The sequence below is a fragment of the Excalfactoria chinensis genome, chromosome 3, assembly GCF_039878825.1.
Source record: "Excalfactoria chinensis isolate bCotChi1 chromosome 3, bCotChi1.hap2, whole genome shotgun sequence".
Classification (NCBI taxonomy): Eukaryota; Metazoa; Chordata; class Aves; order Galliformes; family Phasianidae; genus Excalfactoria; species Excalfactoria chinensis.
The window spans coordinates 93,583,400-93,595,454 of record NC_092827.1 but is presented as its reverse complement, the minus strand read 5'-3'; the positions used below and the strand labels follow the sequence as shown (position 1 = coordinate 93,595,454).

The window sequence follows — 12,055 nt, the reverse complement described above, 5'->3', positions numbered from 1 at the left end:
GCAGTTTTCTCCTTGATTTTAAGGCTACCGCTCGCTTGCTTTTCCCCCATAAGGCTGAGCTCTGCCACTGTTCCTAGGAAATAAGTACATGCAGCGAGGGTTGCCATTGGAATTATGAACCTACCAGTTCACAGAGTTGACAAGTTCTCCCTCATATCAGTGGCACCATGAAGTACCCCTTCAATAACAGTGCTTTCCCACAACACCCACAATTTGTAAGACTCCTGACTTGCAGCATTTATACAAATGTAACATTAAAGTTCTGCTGATCAAATTCAGACGTTTGCACTCCCAGAGCCAGACAGAAGACATGACCAAAGCTCAGCTCCCTGCTGGATGCCATCAGGATGCTGCGCAGCCCCCAGGCATGATGCTCTGCACAGGTAACGACAAGGTTGCCTACTGATCTGGGTTGTTTGGGTTCTCCCCCCAGATGCTCTCGTGTTGTAACTGTCTTTATTTCAAGTTTCAACTTTCTTAAAGCACACAGAACTTAATAGGAAAGCTCCGTTTCACAGACAAGTGAGATTCCTTTAGACTCAAATACATCATTACTTCAGATCATATTCTTGAGAAAATAGCTCTTCCTCTCGCTGAAAGACACACTAGTAGGTCTCAAAGAGCCACACAAAGGAGATTCATTGGAAAGATCCCTATTTTAGAAGATAGCAGCTAATTTACCCAAAGTCACACAGCACCTCAGTGCTGGAGTCAGGAAGAGAATCTCTGTTCTGAGCACAACAACCCTCACAGTATTACCTCCCCATGACCCAAGTATCTAACTGGTATTTTGTTAACAGAAATATTTAAAGGATTAAATGATGCACAAGCAGAAGTTTTCCATCAAAAACTTTTTAATTACAGCCTACTGGAAAACTAAGTACACCCTGTCACCTTATTGTAAACCTATGTGCAAGATGACCTTTTTCTTACAATCCTTTTTGTAGACAGAGACAGGACTGTACACGTTATGTCTCAAGTCACCACTTTAAGAAGTCAGGCACTCCACACCTTCACCTTCAGGTGGCACAGATGCATTCTCTGCCCACACAGTGAACATTACCTCTCTGTTATCATTGTGAACAGCAGGTCAAACACCGCAGCCTCCCACTATTGATTCTGAGGGTGTACTTATCTATACAGATCCCGTGCCTTTCAACCTTGCCCTGGAGACTTGGGTTATGATCAAATATAGAAACTGACAAGACAGGCTATTCATAGAGCCGGTAGCTCACATAGTTGGGGCACTGGTAATGCTTCTACTGGCTGTGTCAGAACCTCTCTGTAAGAAGGCAGGACGCAACAAGAGGTCTGTAGGCAAAAGAATGCTTCAAGAAAACAAACTGAGCTCGTTTTCACCAGAAAGGAGGGGCTAATTGGGAGAGTGAAGATCAAAGGCAGTTATGGCTGCAGTGACTGTGAAATGATGGAGTTCAAGATTGCTAGAACAGCGAGCAGGGTGCACAGCAAGCTCACTGCCCTACAATCAGGGGTGGAGTTATGAAAGTTACAGCCCAAATGGAATTGAAACTGGGTAGGGATGCCAGGGGCAACAAGAAGGGCTTCCACAAGTACATCAATTACAAGAGGAAAACTAGGGAAAACATGGGTCTTCTCCTGAGGGAAACAGGAGACCTGGTCACACGACAGTGGAAAAACTGAGGTACTGAATGCCTTCTAGGCCTCAGCAAGACTGGCCTTCAAAAATCCCAGATCCCATAAGTCAGACTGTTAGACTGGAACAAGGAAGATGGACCATTGGTGGAAGATGATCATTTGAAGGAATACTTGACCAAACTGGACATTCAGAAGCCCACGGGCCCTGATGGGTTCCACTCACAGATGTCCTCTAAATGTCAGTCCCATCTTCAAGAAGGATGATCCAGGGAACAACAGGCTGGTCAGCCTCACCTGGATCCCCAAGAAGGTGATGAAAGGTGATTTCCAAGTGCATGAAGAGAAATTATCAGACATAGTCAGCAGGAGTTCACCAAGGGGAAGTCATGCTTGACCAACCTGGTAAGGTTCTACAACAAAATGCCCAACCTGACGGATAAAGGGAGAGCAGTGGATATTGTCTTCCTGGAGCTCAGGAAATTCAACAAGTGCAAAGTACTGCATCTGGGGAAGAACAACGCCTGGGGCCATCCGGCTGGAAAACAACTCTGCATTAAAGAGCCTGGGGGTGGGTCCTAGTGGACACCAAGTTGAATATGAGTCAGCAACACGCACTTGCTGCTAAGAAGGCTGACGGTATCCTTGGCTGTATTAGGCAGAGTCTTGCCAGCAGGGCAGAAGTGGCAATCCATCCCTCTATTCAGCATTTGTGAAGCAACGGGTCCAGTTCTGGGCACCCCAGAACAAGAGAAACATGGACGTATTGCACAGGAAGAGTCCAACAGAGGGCCTCTAAGACAGATCAAAGGACTGGAGCACCTCACCTAAGAGGAGACATAGAGTAGGAACTCCTAGAGGAGCTGAACAGAGATATTATCAGCATGTATCAACACCTGATACATGTGTGCAAAGAGGATGGAACCAGGCTCTTTTCAGCAGTGCTCAGTGCCAGGACAGGAGGCAATGGGTACAAACTGCACAACAAAGGGTTCCATCACAAAGCACTGCAGGAAAAAAAATCATTTTACTTGCAGCTTCCTATCCAATCTTTCCTAGCCCCTGTCACTAAGCACCGGGATCGTATCGGACTGAAATGAGATTCAATACTCCCAAATAGCACAATGCAGACAACAGAAGAGCTCTGACATTTCAGAACACTACAATAAGCCCTTTTACAGCACATTTAGTCAGCACATCAGAAAAGCAGGGTATATGGCTGGTTAAAAAAAAGAGACCTGAATGACAACGAAGAAGCTACACGAGGATCTAATCCAGCACACGGAAAATACAAAATAACAGAGGAGAAAGTGTAGAGGCAGAACAAACACAGTAACAGAGCTTTATAAGCAGAAGCTACTATCTGCACAACATGAAACAGCCCTGGGATCACATCTAGCTCGGCCTCTTATGCTGAGAAGCTCATCCGACACTTCAGGTACACAAGAACTGGGAATTCAAGATCTTTGCTTTATCTCTGCTGACTGACAGAACACAAATACCCGACAAACAAGGAGTGAATAAACAGTCCCCCGCTTGCCTGTAAAAGGGCTGTTGGAAGACTGGATGCCAAAACAAGTTCTGTTCTTGCTGCACAGATTCAATACGAGCTATTATTAACCTGCTCTAAATATCACAAATGAAACAAGCAGAGTTGCATTACACAGCGCAGAATTCTCCTTGACCGCAACAAAACAAGGTGATGAGCACTCAGACAGTAAACACGTCAGGGAATTCTCCACATCTGACCTTTCCTTCTACTTATCACACCGCTTTATTTTGGACACAGAGATGCCTTCAAAGTGCAGCCGGTGGCCCACTTGTTTTTTTTTCTCCTCTCGATTAAGACTGGCCGACACGCTACTGTTTATTTTAAGCATATCTTCCTCAAGGTTACTCAGGTCATTGCTAACAGCAGGGAAGAAGTGTTTATAAAAGGAAGAAATAAGTGCTCGGGCGTAAGAGCAAGCAGATCGACGTGCACACCGGCCACTGCTGAACTGCTCCTCAAATCTATGCAAAAGTGAGAGACAAAGAACCCGGGACACGAGGAGAAATGCAAGGGCCCCGATGCTCTGCTGAGCTGATGGATCTGCTTTCAGCCTTCAGCTCCAAGCAATTCCTGACCCCTTCTGAAGCCTCCCATCGATCTATGCTGATTCTGACCGCGATCCTTCTGCAGCCGGCGCTAAGAATCACCTTCCATACGCTCGGAGCACGCAGCTCAGCAGAGCCACCCAAAGACAAGCAACTCAAGAGATAACGCTCAGCAGCCGACAGGTTCATTCTTTACAGAAAATGAAGGAGTTGGGTTATTAAAACAAGAATCTTTTACGCCTTTTACTTTCATCTGCGCTTAAGCACTCAGGAAAACAACACGTTCATGCTGGTGAAGAACTCCTCACCCGTTGATTTCCGCCCCCAGCGGAGCGCACAGTTGATGCTGCCGTCCCCCCGCGGCCCCGCGGCGCTCCCCCCCCAACTCCGGCTGGATGCAGCAGAAACGCGGCGGGCTGAGCAGCGGCCCTCCCACACGGCGGGCACCTCTGCAGGCGCTGGGACGGCCGGTAGGGGAGGCCGGGCGCCCCGCTTATCGTCGAAGCGAACTCCGGCCTGGAAGGCCGCCCCGAGGCCCGCTCCTGCAACACTTGCCGCACTTGCAGCCCCTCACGCCGTCGCCGTTTCCCACCATCCCACCGCACGGATCACCGCTGCCGCCTTCCCGATGCCTCCCCGCATCGTCCCGCTCTCCCCGCTCTCACCTGCCGCCCCTCCGGCCCACACGGCCACCTCCGCGCGCCCAGCGCCGCGCCGTGAGCCCCGCGCGGCAGTTTACCGTCGCATCCGCCCCCGGCCTCCGTCCGACCCCAAACCCCGCCCCCTCCGCGCTCCCATTGGCTCCTCCGCGCCGCTCGCCCCGCCCCCGGCGGAAGGTGCCGCGAGGAGCGTGCTGAGCCCGTGCGCGGCGCGCCCCCACCAATGGCAGGCGGGGGAGGGCGGGGCGCGCGGCGGCTGCAGGGGGACGTGAGGCCCGTGAGGTCCGTGCGGCGGTGGCGGGCGCCGGGGCTGAGGTGCGTGTGGCACCGCACGGCGAGCGGGGCGGGGCCGCCTGGGATGGGCCTGGCTGCGGGAGCGAACGGCGGCCGGGAGGGCGGCTTCCCGTCGGTGAGGTGCCGGGAGGGCGGCAGGCAGCGCCCCGTGCTGCCGAAGAGACGTCTGTGTGGGGCAGGCCCTGGCCTGCGGTGCTGCTCCCCGCGGGCGGTACCGCTGTGGTGGATATCGCGGCCAGCAGCTTTCCCGCCCGACCCGTAACCCGGCGCTGCGTGTGCCGCAAGGCTGCGGTAGCGCAGCGCTGTTTGCACGAGGTGCGGGGCTTAAATGGTTCTTTGCTTCTTCAACAAGGTTCATAGGTGGCCTTTAGTTTAGTAGGTAGTTTACAGGAGTGACCAACAAACAGCCCTGAGCTTTAATTTCAGCCCTGTTAATTGCTTGCTTTGGCCCAGACTGTAAGCCACCCAGCAGCCCGAAGTGCACACCAAAGGGCGTTTCATAGCCAGCTGTGTGCAGGGCTCAGTCCCGCTCCTGGTCCATCTACTAATTCCAGACCTCCCTGCAGTATAAGGGGGCAGTTGTATCCCTTACTCACAGCTGCTGAGACCAAAGAAGATTGGGCTGGTATTCATAAACACGTAAAATGTTGCTTAAACTTTGCATACCCTCCTTCATGTGTTTTGTTTTAGATTAAAAAAGAATAGCATCCTTCCCAAGCCCTGAGCCGTGAGAAGCTCCCTGCCCAGAACTGAAGGGACAGCTGCAGTACAGGTATGTTTAGTAAAACTTATCACCCAGCTGCTATCCAGGTTGGAAGGTCAGTACTAGAAAGGCTAAATTTGAACTTAAAAGGTTGAGGTGCATTATTGGTTTCATTGCCCTACACCCAGGCCTTGCACGGACATGATACATCTGAAATGCAAAGGCCAAATATGACGCTTTCATGGCTGAGAACTGGATGGAGATGAGACATGCTATGTGATGCAGAAACGTGGCTTTAATAAGGTACTAGCTTTGAGAATTTTGTCTCAAAACGCAGCCCGTGCTGACATCTCCAGAAATACATCTCTAAAAGAAAGGTAATCTTTACCCTCATCTGGAAATAGATGTTGTTGAGATATCTGTCTCTAAAGTATGCTCTTTCATCTACAACTCTACTGAATTTGGATGCCAGCTCTTAAGTTTCTGTGTAACACCACTTAATTTGCGTCAGCTCAGCATTAATTGTGAAATGTACCTTACTCACTGTGCTGAGCACAGAGAATTCCATGGGTTTCTGCATGAACACGCTGTCGTAGTTTGAGATGTAGGCAGAACAAGCAAAGGATCAAGCTCTCTGCATCTTTCCAAGACAGGCCTGGCTGGTTCGCTTCATTCCCATGTGGTAAACCATTCTTGCAGCTGCTATTTAATTTGCATCACACCTTCTATTGCCAGGCTTTCTGCATCCTTAAAAGACCCCTTGTGTCTGAATGCAAGACAGGCTTCTTCTATACTTAGAGTGAAGAAGTGAGAAGGGTCTGTTCTCCATGGAATTTGGAATGGAAAGAGTTGGGATTAAAAAACTGGACTGAAGCTGGCAGAAGTTGATACTTTATACTTTTCTGTTGTTGTTGTTACCGTTTAGTTCTGCATTGGGAACAGGAACAGGACACCCAAGATTCCAAGTCTGTAATCCAGAGGCTAACTCATGGGATTTGATTGGCCAACAGCATTCACAATCCTAAATAAAAAGGCAAATGTTGTATGTAGTGCACGGGGAGAGTTGTGCCATGGCAGAAGTCTTGCAAGATCGCCACACGCTCTGAAGAGTAACAGCAAAAGATAAAATACAATCGATACTCAGTGCTACCAATAATTAAATTTGTAGCTCTGAACTCTGGAGAAAGGAGAGGCAACATACTTCAGAAATAAACCAAAGAGTCAAACATCAGTGATTTATTTAATAGCCTAGTGGTTAACAACCCCCATGGGCTTTACAAGATCCAGATTCAGCTTCCTTCTCTGCTTGTGAAAACTGTAAGCATTCCACCCTCACACTGAGACTTTAGTTGTTATGCATGTTCTTGCCTTCTACCCTCTAGAGCCTTGCAAATATTATTCTTACTCCTTGTTATGCTGTACCTGACGGAAAAGCTCAGCAATAGGAAATGAGAATAGAGGACTCATCCATCCTTTCCAAATCCCAGACAAACGTACCGTCTTCCCTCATGCAAACTGTTTTCAGAGGCAGGACATGTGGATGTGAATTCAGTAGGGGTCAGTCCAGGCCACCCCTTCTGATGGTGTGCTTCACATTAAAAACCGTGGCATCTATTGATGCCTTAGTGCCTCCAGTATGATGGGACAGCAGAGTGAGGCTGCTACATGAGTTTATATTTCAGCATCTAAATCCCATGTAATTTCTGTGTTAGATTCTTGTATCCTTCTGCAGATCTGTGCAGTGCAGATCTGAATTGACAGAGCAAGCCCAAGCAGTTCTGTGAAAAAGTCAAGTTCCTGCTGTTTTAGGAGTCTCTTGTTGGCCTATAAGAAGATGATGCAATAAGAACTCTACCGCAGTGTATCTTTGGTACTATGGCTTTCATTTGCTTCTCGCATCTTATTCAATACTGCTACATTCAGTCAACTTTCAGTGTATTTGCTGCCTTATCCAGAACTCTAGAGCACCTCCAGAGAATGCTCGATGTAGCAGCTAGAAGTTATGGATTTGTGCAGATGCTTTAGCATTGCCATCGTAGCTTTACCTTGTATTGCCTGTTGACAGCCTCATAACAAAGGGCTTAAGTATGTAATTCCATGAGGTGGATAAACAGCTCTGCTGCAGCTCTCAGTTAAACAGCAAGAGCAACATGGGGAAGAGAGAATCTAGGACTCTTTAAATGTGACTTGCAGCAGGCTCACTGTCAGGCCTTGGGTGAGGTTGCTTTTCTCCTGCTTGCTGTTTTCTGAGGGAAGTCTGTTAGCTCAGCAGCTAGCAGCTCGCTGCTTACTGAATGCCAGGGAACACCCAAAAAAAAGCTTGCCAGTTCCGATGTTGGCTGCTTTGAAGAACTCAGGAAAAGCTGGCTTCTGTCAGAGCTTTGTACAAAGTGGGCCGAGTTCCCAGGCATGCGGGAGTGGAATTGGTCGGGCTGCATCCACTTCAGAAAAACAAAGTTAGAGAATCAGAGCCTGGAAGGATCCTCAGGCCCAGCAGTCAGAAGGGTTCCACTGCAATGGGAAATTAGTAGTCAGACGACTAACCTGCAGGAAAAAAAAAATGGTTAATGCGTTCTCAATTAAGCAACTATTGGTCTTGTCATCAGGTTGATGAGCATCAGGACTATTTGGAGAACGCGCAGAAATCCTCTTACATAGACACAGGACAGGCCCAAGCTGTTTCTCTGACCACAGTAAAGTATGCGTCACCATCCTTCTCCCACATGTACACAGCTAACCACAAGGCAAAAACTACTTTGGAAATGCTTCTGTCACTTCTTCCTCTCCAAGTAACCACCGCAGCTCAGATAAGCTACATCTTGGAAAACTTCACCTTGTGTTCACTCGTCTTTAGAGGGAAGTTTCTATAGAGCAGGAAGCATGTTGTATCTGCCTACACAGATTGATGGCGTTCCATCAACATAACGATGATGATGAACTGGAACAGCTCAAGGAGAACATACTGGACAGGTGGCTTGGTTTCAGTAGTTAACTTTTAGGTATTTCAAAACTTTGGCAGGTTCAGTGACGCTGTTTGTACCATATGTTATTTACGCGGCTTTATGGCCAAGAATGAGAGCAACAGCCTTGTAAAGAAATGAGATCCCTCTGACTTCAGCCAGTGGCAGATGCACATCCACTATCATCATAGGATCCAAATGATGAGCTATTTTTATAGCACTTTGGAATGCTTCGACTCCTGAATTGTGTATTTTCACCCCTAAACACTCACTTTTTTTTTGTATTTGACCTTCTTTTCTCTTTCCCCTCACTGTAAAGGGAAGGAGGCGAGGCTCAACTTCATTTTGTTGGTGAAACCTTTATTCCAAGATGATTTAGCTCTCTTGGAAGGAGGCATTGTGTCAGTTCTCACAACGAGTTTTTTCTGTCCAAGACACAGTGCAGGGAATGGGGCAGGTACTTCATGAACTTCCACCCCTGTTTTCAATCCAGGGCTCTCAGCAAGCAGCCTTGCTCTGCATGGCTGGAGAAGGCAGGGGAGCCTAATGGGGCTGCTTGAAGGCTGAGGCTCCTCACAGATAGCTGTGAGGTTATACACAGTGTGGCTTTCAACAGAGTATTTGTCACTAGAGCTGCGTAGCTCCAGGAAAACTGCTATACAGTACTGACCTCTAACAGGAAGTGGGGGCAGACCCACTAATGCTGGGATTATCTTTAATAATCGGGGAATAAACATCAAGTCTTCAGGTATTTTAGAGAGCATCCTCCCACGTTGCTCAGGGACACAAGAGAGATCGCAGCCTCTTTATCTCTCACCAGGGTTTGCCCCTGCTCCCCAGCACACACACATTCTCACCTTGCCAGATAACATGATTTCTTCCCACTGGGAGAAGTGTTGCAAACATCTCTCCCGGTGGAAATTTACACACAGGTATCTTTTTTTTTTCCTTACGTTATGAAAGAACACTGAAATAGTTGTTATTCTCTAGATGGGGTGGTAACGAGTCACAACAAGCCAAAGCTACAAACACGTTCATCACTGACAGAGGATGGCTGGAAAAAATTGTGCAGCACACCACGCTTACCACAGTGCTGCCTGGCTGTGGTTTGTGCCAGCCGCTGTTGCCTCCAAACATTGCCACGTGGCTGCAGTGGGCGCTGGGTGCTTTGGAAAGCTGGCGATGAGCCCACGGGGGTGGAGGGCGTTCAGAGAAGGACAGAGACAGGTGGCAAGACTGCACAAGGAGCAGTAAATGGAAGAAAGCACTACTAGTTCTTGTCTTTGGGCTGCTGGGAGAGCCCGGGTTGGAAAGAACCTTGGAAAATCATGAAGTCCAACATTTTGTGAGAAAAGGGAGCCCAGATGAGATTATGTAGCACTGTGAGCAGCTGCATCTCAAAAACCTTATGATGGGGATTCCATATCACTGGGGTGATCGTTCCAGTGACGGGAAGTTCTCTGTGTGAAGAATTTCTCTTATTTCAAGGCAGTAGTTGTTTCCTCCTGAGTTAGACAGATCCATTATTTTTGCTCGTTTAGTTCAGTGTGTGCTTTGCCTTTTCCTCCTGCCACCTGATTTTATGTGTATCACAACCTTTGTGTACCACCTTTGGCAAAGCATGGCTGCATATCCCATTGCTGCAGCACAGTGTTGGCCCAGCCTGGACTCAACCTCAACACAACGCTCTTGCTTTCACTGTCCCAAGAGCTGCTCTGCCTTCCAGCTTCCTGTCACCTTGCATTGCTGTTCCAGCACATAGCATGGAGCATGGGGTAGAGAGGACAAGCTGGGGGGTTTCTGAGTACTCATGTGGCAAACAGGCAATCTCCTCGACTCCTTCCCACATGTGGACAGTGATTCAGAGTCCTAACCATTTACTTTTAGTAGTCAGTCTAGGGGGCAAGCTGAATCACTGCTAACTTTGGATGCTGACTGACCCTTTTCCTGCTTTGTTATGGCTATTGATCCTACACTTGAGGTCAGCTGAGAAAGGCTACGTAACCTGATCTCTAGTATCTATATTTGTGTCATCACAGCTGGAGAGGAGGATTCACAAGTGACTGACACATATCTGAGTTCAGCTGAGGGGGCACACTTGCAGTTAACGCCTCTGGAAAAAAAGAGACATCAAGAAATGGTCCAGACATCCAGGTCAAGCCCTTCATTTGACCCTCAGCGAATCAACTCCTATCTGTAAAACAAAGCTGCAGGTGATTTTCTGCTCTGTCATGCTGGTGAAACCTGGCTCCTAAAGAAGCGCATGGAAAGCCTCACTGGAAGAGCAGCATTGTAATTTCAACATGCGCTGCAGCTGTGCACTGTGAAAAGAGCTTGCCTTCAGGCACAGCAGCACCAAGAACCAGCACTACAGGTTCACTTTCCCAGAGCGAACTCTCCAATGTTTCCAAAGGAATTTCTAGCCTGGAGGAACCCAAGGTGTGGGATCAGAGATGTCCCTTTACTTCAGCAGTCCCCCTAGATACAGAATCTAACGATGAAGCGTGTGACTGTTCTGTGCCATCCACTCCATGGACTTTAAGAACTGTCACTCTAGTTTAATTGGTGGCCTGCTTTCACAAGGGGCAGTTCCTTTCCTGGAAGCCAGATCTCTGTTCTCTGCAGCAGACCTTCTATTTCATGATGGTACTGAAAAGCACAGAGACACACTGACAGCAAGTAAGGTAACTTAACCCTTTAGATAAGTGCTTTGGTTGCAGCTTCATGTTCCCATCTAGCCCTGATTTTCCCACCATTTCTATCTTTAAAACTATAACTGCGCTGCTGTGATAATCCCGGATAGAGAAACCCTATTTCTTTTTGTAAATCTAACCTATGCCTCAGGTATATTTTGTTTCTTCTAACATTTCATTAATTCATAGGCTAACAGTCCACAGATTGTAGCCTCCATAGCTGAAAGCATGTGCTGGATTTCTGCTCCCTGTTAGTTCTCCACACAACCCAGAGTTTGGACTGCCTGTGTGATGACTTCTCCAAAATTAATCACAGTGTTTGCCATTTTGGTCCTTGGTTTGCTCACCCAAATCACAGAAAGCCAAAAATCACAGATATATTTTTTTTTCTCCATATTAAGGAAGAAAATCCAATGGTTTCCATGCCTCTTGAAACCTGCATATAACACTGCTGGAAGACAAATTATTAGCACAATATTTGGAAAACAGAAATAGCTCTGATTACATTTCCAGGAATATCACAAAAGCTGTGCTTGGTGGGGGCTTAAAGAGATGGCATGTGTTTTCTGGAACGGTGAAGGGGCAAGGAGATCCTGCTGGAATAAATCCTGTTTGCACTATGATCATTTTATTGCTATTAACTATTTGCTGGTACATCAAAGCTGCGGCTTTAAAAATAACCCCGACTAGGCAGTCCTACCTGCAGCCCTAGATACTTTGCCTTGCCTTACATCGGTTCTGAATAACAGCTTGAGTTCTTCCAACACAGCTCTACCAAGTCAGGGAGAATTCTGATTGCTTCTATTTAGCTTTGTGAAGCTTGAGGACGGGGACTGCGTAAGTTAAAATGTTGGACTGGTTTTCTACATTTGCCATTACTCTTCTTAAATGCAAGTTAGCTGAAGAGTTGCTCAGATTTTATGCTGGGATGAGCAAGGGTTCTCCTTCTCCAACAAGAGACGCTGGAGAAAATACGCCTAAAGCTTTCCCTGCTCTGCCTCCTCCTGATTCTTCAGGCCCTGCAAGGCAGCAATT

General features: G+C 47.7%; 1 protein-coding gene and 1 long non-coding RNA gene across 2 annotated transcripts in view; one reads left to right on the top strand and one right to left on the bottom strand.

Annotated features, from left to right (window-relative positions):
- Positions 1-4,450, bottom strand: part of COQ8A (coenzyme Q8A) — a 28,313-nt gene extending 23,863 nt beyond the window's left edge. Inside the window, exon 1 of the mRNA XM_072333222.1 lies at positions 4,377-4,450. The gene's annotated coding sequence lies outside the window, so the exon portion shown is untranslated. The remainder of the gene's footprint in view (positions 1-4,376) is intronic.
- Positions 4,451-4,575: 125 nt separating this feature from the next.
- Positions 4,576-11,642, top strand: LOC140250311 (uncharacterized). Its single transcript, XR_011903134.1, has 3 exons — positions 4,576-4,685; positions 5,355-5,436; positions 10,367-11,642. It is a non-coding gene; the product is annotated as an uncharacterized lncRNA (long non-coding RNA).
- Positions 11,643-12,055: the final 413 nt, after the last annotated feature.